The sequence below is a fragment of the Bos taurus genome, chromosome 1 (assembly GCF_002263795.3).
Source record: "Bos taurus isolate L1 Dominette 01449 registration number 42190680 breed Hereford chromosome 1, ARS-UCD2.0, whole genome shotgun sequence".
NCBI classification, from domain to species: Eukaryota; Metazoa; Chordata; class Mammalia; order Artiodactyla; family Bovidae; genus Bos; species Bos taurus.
This window is the reverse complement of record NC_037328.1, coordinates 132,138,372-132,145,724: the sequence shown is the minus strand read 5'-3', so window position 1 is coordinate 132,145,724 and position 7,353 is coordinate 132,138,372. Positions and strand designations below refer to the sequence as shown.

At 45.3% G+C, this 7,353-nt stretch overlaps 1 non-coding gene across 1 annotated transcript; it reads right to left on the bottom strand.

Annotated features, from left to right (window-relative positions):
• Nucleotides 1-1,027: 1,027 nt before the first annotated feature.
• On the bottom strand, nt 1,028-1,133 carry LOC112448286 (U6 spliceosomal RNA). The gene has a single exon (XR_003036657.1). It is a non-coding gene; the product is annotated as a U6 spliceosomal RNA (small nuclear RNA).
• Nucleotides 1,134-7,353: the final 6,220 nt, after the last annotated feature.

Below are 7,353 nucleotides of genomic sequence, written 5' to 3'. Positions count from 1 at the left end.
GAGGACAAGCTGGAGGAGGCATTGTACACAGAGCACGGGGGATGTCATTGTCATTTAGTCCCCTCCAGGCGTCTCACACATGCGGACATTAGGCCAGAGGTGTGGATACAGTCAACTCGTTGGGACTTCTTTGGCCCCTGGGCTCCAGGGCCTGGCCTGGCTGTGCTGTTGGTTTCATCACTGGTCATCATTCAGGTTTCTGCCTTCCTGAGTCCAGGAAATGGGGAAATAGATTACTGTGCTGTCATCACCTGAACACCCCCAAACAGCCCTGTTTGAAGACCCCATGCAGGCGAGGATCTTCCAAGGAGGGGCAGGCGTTCCCCCAGCAGTGCAGCTGGGGCTCTGTCTGCTGCATGCCAGCTTCTGTTGGAACAAGTGTTAGGTTGAGCTGCCTCAGATTCCTTGGGTCGATTAATTCCAGATATTAAAGCAGACATGCCTCAGATTCACCCTGGACACCCACTTCTCCTCCATTCCTTCAGCTAAAAGAATTCATCACCAAATCCTCTTCTTTCACTTTTTGGAAAAAGTACTCCATACATCTGAAAGATGGGACAGAGTCGTGGCAGGAGTGCTGAGCCTGCCAACGTGCTGAGTGCGTTGCCTACACATACCACTGAATCGCTAGAGAAGGAAATGGCAACCCACTCCAGTATTCTTGCCTGGAGAATTCCACAGACAGAGGAGCTTGGCAGGCTATAGTCCATGAGGTCGCAAAGAGTCGGACACGACTGAGCGACTCTCACTCACTCACTGACCACTGAATCATAGTAAACTGTGGAAAAGTCCATTCTAAAAAACCCACACATTTAACTAATTTATGTTTGATGCTCCAAATTTTTTTAAAAAATTATTTATGTGTTTTTAATCTTTTGGCCACACCATATGACATGTGAGATCTTAGTTCCCCAACCAGGGATTGAACCTGCATGCCCTGCACTGGAAACAGAATCTTAACCATTGGACTGCCAGGGAGGTCCCCCCTCTTTTTAAAAAAGTTAATTTTTAAATTTTTATTAAAAAAAAAAACATGGCACATGTCATGAGTTTTCACGTCATCCTTGCATGGGGGCCAGGCTAATGGTCTCTGTATTGTTCCAATTTGGGTGTATGAAGCCAGCATTGTGTTCCAATTTATTCATTGGGGGTACTATGTGGTATGGGTGGAATCTGTAGGAAACATTTTTAAAAAATAACAAATGACATCCTGTGGTCTCTCTTCCTTTTTTATTTTTATTTTATTTTTTACCTTAAGTACAATGTATACCGATAAAAAAGATGTACATTGCATGTATCTGTGATAATAGCCTCGGCCAAGGCAGTCTGAAGCATATTAACAACAGACTTATCTGTGGAGCAGCACCTTATGTAAGATGCATTTTCCTCTAGAGCCAAGCAGCGCAGAATCCACCTACATGGCAGATAAGTGGCCCCTGGGCCCACATGCAGCCCAGTGCCAGGGCTGCGGCTGGGGGGTTTTCTCAGCCACAGAATTAACACAACAAGGGTAGGATTTCCATTTAGTGCAACAGAAGCTGCCATGTAAATTGGCACTTGGTGCTTTGCAGTCTGGCTGTACTAATGTCATCTATGGAACCCAAGATAATTTCAGTGACATCTTTCTTTGCTCTGGCGGAGGAATGTGCTTTCAGCCAGGGTCCATCTGACAAGCCTGGGTAAAGATTTGCATGGCAGGTGGAGACCGTGTATAAAACTGTCCCCCACCCACTCCAGTGCTCTTGCCTGGAGAATCCCAGGGACGGGGGAGCCTGGTGGGCTGCTGTCTATGGGGTCGCACAGAGTCGGACACGACTGAAGCAACTTAGCAGCAGCAGCAGCAGCAGCAGCTCTGCAAAAGATATAGGGCTAAATAACTTCTTGGTGGAAGCTGATGGAATAACCTTGATTCCTTGCTTCTGGGTGGCCTGGGGCTCCTTAGACTGTGGTGACCAAATGGATCATCCAAGAAAGCTGGCACCCTCATCTGTGCAGCTCTGTGAGCCTTGGGTGTGTGGCTTGGTTAGGGATGTGATGCTATTCATCTGTAGCTCCGCCCCCATCCAATCACAACCTCTACCCTTCAGCCCCAGGTCCTAACTCACACCCATGTGGCCGCAGATTGGCTGTTCATTCTGACCTGCATGCCATCACTCCCTGGTGCAGATGCAGCCTTTCCCCAGGCTGCTGTCTGTTTCCCCTTCCCACTTCAGTTCTCCACTGCCAGCCTTCCCTGGCTTCTCTGCCTTCTCAGTTGTTCTACTGTTGGTCTCTCTAGCAGACCAGTATTGCTCATTTCCCAGAGCCTCCGTGAAACCATCCAACCTTTGCCTTTTGCTCTTTATCCAGGCCTCGGAGCTCTTGGGAAAGTCATGAAGGTGGAGTCAACATCTAACATCAGCTGGAGACTCTGAGTCGTGTTGAACTTCTCTTCCTCTTGGGACTCCTTCTTGGCATTTCCCCGGAGGGAGCTTCAAGCCTGGGACCTCAAGGCATGGACTACTTCTGCCTCGTCCTGTCTCAGGGCAGTGGGGTCTTCCCCTCCAACTTTCGTACCTCAATGACTCTGTCGCTCCTTACGCTCCTTTGGTCTGTCTGATTCTCTCTCTGTAGTTTTCTCCTCATCATCCTTTGCTGGACTTTTCCTAGGAGTGGTCAGCATTTCTGCCTCCTTGCTTTTATCACCTGCATGCCTCTAATTGCTTTTTTTTTGGTCACATATCATGAGGGAACATAGTTTGCTGATCAGTGATCAAACCCCTGCCCCCTGCATTGGAAGCTTGAAGTCTTAAGCCCCAAACCACCAGGGAAGTCCCTTGTAATCTTTTGTTATTTAATTTCCATTTCTTCCATTTTGTGAAAATGATATTTTTGAAGGACACAGATGAGGCTGTGTGAGACTCAGTGACTGTTCCTTAAGCTAGTGTCAGGGCTTGTCTTGTATGACCACCATATCCCTCTTTTGGTAGACAAAATAATGACCCTTCAAGGATATTCACGTTCTAATCCCTGGGATCTGTGATTATGTTACCTTATATGGCAAAAAAGACTTGGCAGATGTGACTAAATTAAGGATCTTGAATTGGGGAGATTATCCTAGCTTATCTGGGTGGGCCCAACGTAATCACGGGAATCCTTATAAGGAAAAGAGGGATATAGGAGAGTCTACTTTGGGGAGGAGCTGTGATGACCCAAGCAGAGAGCAGATTGATACTGGGCCAGGAGCCAAGGAATGCTGGCAGCCTCTAATAGCTAGAAAAAGCAAGGAATGGATTATCCCATAGAGCCTTCAAAAGTAACACAGCTCTTCCAATACTTAATTTTAGCCCCATAAGACCCATTTCTGATTTCTTCCCTCCAGGACTGTAAGAGAATAAATTTGCATTGCTTTAAGACATTGAGTTTGTGGTAAGTTGTTACAGCAGCAATAAGAAACGAATACACGTCTCAAAACTCTCTTTTCTCTAGATTGTCCCATCTAAAGTGATGGAAACTTCTGCTTCATCTTCTGGTCTTTTTCAACCTGTTTCCTCCAAAATAGAAAAATGCATTTAGCATTTTCACAATGAATATTTGCAGAAGTAGTCTGTTTAAAATGATACCACTGTATTTAGCACATGTGGGGATACCTCCCTTCTTAGAGAATCTTCCTCCACCCACAGCCCTTAATGGGTAGACCTCAGATCCCTGACCCACCCCCAAAATAGCTGATTGACTCAGGGGTGTGCATCTCATCTAAGGGGACCTTATTGGTCAGCTGGCCTGGTGCAGAAGAGGGGAGTTGAGCCAATCAGATGCCCACTCTGGGAAATCTGTCTGGTACCAAGTTTTGGTTCATGACAGGCACTGGAGCGGAAAGACTGGTAGATTTATATCTGGTATGGCAATAAAGGACTAGATGAAATTCAGAGAGTGGAGAAACTCAGAGGTGACTAATTGGAGGATGAGAAGCGGGTGAAGGTAGAGATACTGAGGAACCGCTAAGGCGGAGGAGGCAACAGCCTCTGTGTCTTATAGCAACTTTGGTTTCACCTTTGCTGAGGCCTGTGAGTTTTCCCTTTCTCTGAGACACTCCCCTTTGACTTGGATGGATTTCTGTTCCTTAAGATCAAAGATTCTCAGACTAGAATGATCTGTGTTTGTCCAGTTGCTCAAGCCAGAAACCTGGGATGTCACCTTTGACTCTTCTTGTCTTCTCTGTTGTCCCAGAGCCTGAATACATAAGAAGGAGGAGAGCATGGGTCAGACCCTGAGAAAAACCAACAATTTGAGGAGCAGAAGAAGAATCTTCAAAAGGAGAAGAGAAGGAGAAATGGGAGGAAAACTAGGAATGCTTCCTGAAGCATCCCTGAAGTGAAGGAAGTGAGTGCTTAGAAGCACTGAATGTCATCAGATCCCAAATCAACTGATTTTTGTTTCGATGGGTGATGAAAAAGGAAACAACTTTTTGGAAACTCAGTATCTTAAAACTGGGAGCTGGGGGAAGAGCATTTGGGTGAGGGAATACATAAGCCATTCTCCAGTGGAAGCCAAGGCAAGTTGTTTATTAATGCCAACTGCAAAATACATACAGGGATGAGAAATGAGTGATGAGGATTGCAACTAGATCTGACTTTGAGCTCCTCAAGGTCAAGGCTTGTGTCTTATTCACCCACCTATTTGCAATACCTGGCTTAGCTCCTGGCATTCATTCATTCTTGCCACAATCTCTGTCACATATTTAGGTATCAAGAACATAGTAGGCATTCAGTTGGACAAATTAAGCTCTTTTTACATCATGTTCTGAAAATTGTTCATTTGAAAAACTCCAGACTTCCCTGGCTGACAATTTTAGCCACCAGAATGCATGGGAAGAAGAGACAGTTTGTTTAGAACTAAAGATATTTTCCACTTGTTAAGGAAGGAATCCAGATTTTGAGCAAGTATTGAACTGTGTGCTAAAGAAAATATTTAATGAAAAGAAATTTGTTGTTTGGATGGATGGATCCATGCAACTAAAACTGTTCATACAGAGATAATCCTCGCTGAAAAAGGATTGCCCCGAATGAAGGGGATACCCTGAATGTGCCAGGTTACCACTCTGAAGTCATAATGATCCATATGGAGTACTTTGCCCCATCAAGGGAAATTCAATGTGGACCCTGGACCTTTGACAGTAGAAAATAAACTCCTTACCTCTGTGGCTCATTTTGGAAAAAAGAAAAGGGAAATTGTATAATCAAATATGCTCTTTTGAAGATTCTGAGAGCAGCAGGACAGAAATCTTGTGGGTAGTATGCTTAGGTTGGGTTGAAAACAACTGGAGTGTTTCTGTGTCCATAGGAAGCCCTCTAGGTTGGATGCAGCCTGGCTTTGTGAGAACTGATTAGGATGCAAAGCAATCTTGCAGTCTTGTTCCTGGAGCGTGTCTCACCTCTGTCCCCTCAACTCTGCCTCGGCCCATTCCTAAGTGTGAAAGTTCTGATTGTTATCTTGGTTACAGAATCCCATTCCTTGTCTGTTTTCTTTTGCCCTTATCCTCACACTTCTTTGAATGTCCTTTCATGGGACGCCTTGATCTGCTCCCAAAGAAATGCAATTATCAGAAATCAACCTCTCTCACCCATTTCTGCCCTAAGCAGCTTTTGCCCACTGGTGAATTTTGCATTGTACTGAGAAAGTCAGCAACTAATACTAGTAACAATAAAATATGTTTGTATTTTTTAGATGACTTTTTCCACTGGGGACTCCCTGGTGAGAGCCAGGCGCTGAGCAGAGTAAGTGTGTATATGAGCTGGAAATGGAGAGCAAGAAAGAGACCTGGCCGGTTGAAGCCTTTCCTTGACAGCTAATTTCCATTTTTTGGTATCAAGGGGTCTGTGCCAGTAATTGGCATGCAGATTGTGTCTGATGGGCCTGTTATACAGAATAAAGGAATCTGCTAGTTAGAATAAGCCAACCCCAGGCTGATGGATGGGGCATAAGGAGGTCATTGCAAAAGAGAAATTGTGTGTGTGTGTGTGTGTCCCTGTGCGTGCGTGTGTTTCACAAGAATTCCACCCCCCCATCTCCCTCTTGATCCAGCAAACTCTAATCTTTCATATTGCATTGAGACAAATGTTGCTCCATTTCTCTCCCTCTCTCTGTTTTTCCCTTAAAGGGATATTTGATAGAACCCAGTCCAGGTTTTAATAAAGTGTGGGGGCAAAGGAGAAATTAAAGCAGTGTCATGGTTTGTTAGCAGCCCAGGATCTTCCAGGATGGGCCCAGGCTACAAATTATACTCTGGAATTAATTGGCAGAAGGTAGTTCTCCCGTCCATCATGCTTAATCCAAAGGTGTGGGTGGAAGGGGCTGTGGGGCATCTACAGGAATGTATATACTCTTATCCACTGCCCCTGTGCTTTGTCCAAGTCACTGGTGCCATTAGGTGGCTGTTTCCTGGACCCTCACCCCATGCCTCGTTTAGGTAGGAGTTGTACCATCTCCTGTTACCTCTAGAGTACAGGTGCTATATAATGTTGTGTTAGTTTCTACTGTACGGCAAAATGAAGCAGCCATACATTCATTTATCCCCTCCCTTTTGACTTCCCTCCCATTCAGTCCCTCACAGTGCATTAAGTAGAGTTTCCTGTGCTACACACTAAAACAGAACATTATTATATTTTAAAAAAGAAATAGATGAATCCCTCATAGAAAATTCTTTGCTTTATTTTTCATTAGAGAAATTCAGTTGTGTCACTGAGCAGATGTCAGCAAGAGTTCTGAAGCCCTTTGTCTTCTGAACTGATCCAGAAGGGTCCCATTGGGTTATTTTTTTCTGGCTGTGTCTTTCCCCAAGGCTGCCATAACAGGTGAATGCAGAACATTTAAAGGGTCCAATTGTAGTCCTATACTTTTGGGTAGGACTATGATTTTACCGTTTTAACTCACTAACCTCTAAGAGTGGGGCCAAGGGCCTCTAGAAAAGTGGTACTGGAGGGAAAGTAGAATGAGGAAGAAGACAGAGGAAGAACAAGGACAAGCGGCTAAGGAGTAGGAGGGAGGGAAGTGAGAATGAGAATGAAGAGAAAGGGACAGAAGAGGGAGACCAAAGACGAGAACAGAGGATGAGTTGGAGGTTCAGTTCAGTTCAGTTCAGTTCAGTTGCTCAGTCATGTCCGACTCTTTGTGACCCCATGAACTGCAGCACGCCAGGCCCCCCTGCCCATCACCAACTCCCAGAGTCCACCCAAACCCATGCCAATTGAGTTGGTGATGCCATCCAACCATCTCATCCTCTGTCAGACCCTTCTCCTCCTGCCCTCAATCTTTCCCAGCATCAGGGTCTTTTCCAATCAGTCAGCTCTTCACATCAGGTGGCCAAAGTATTGG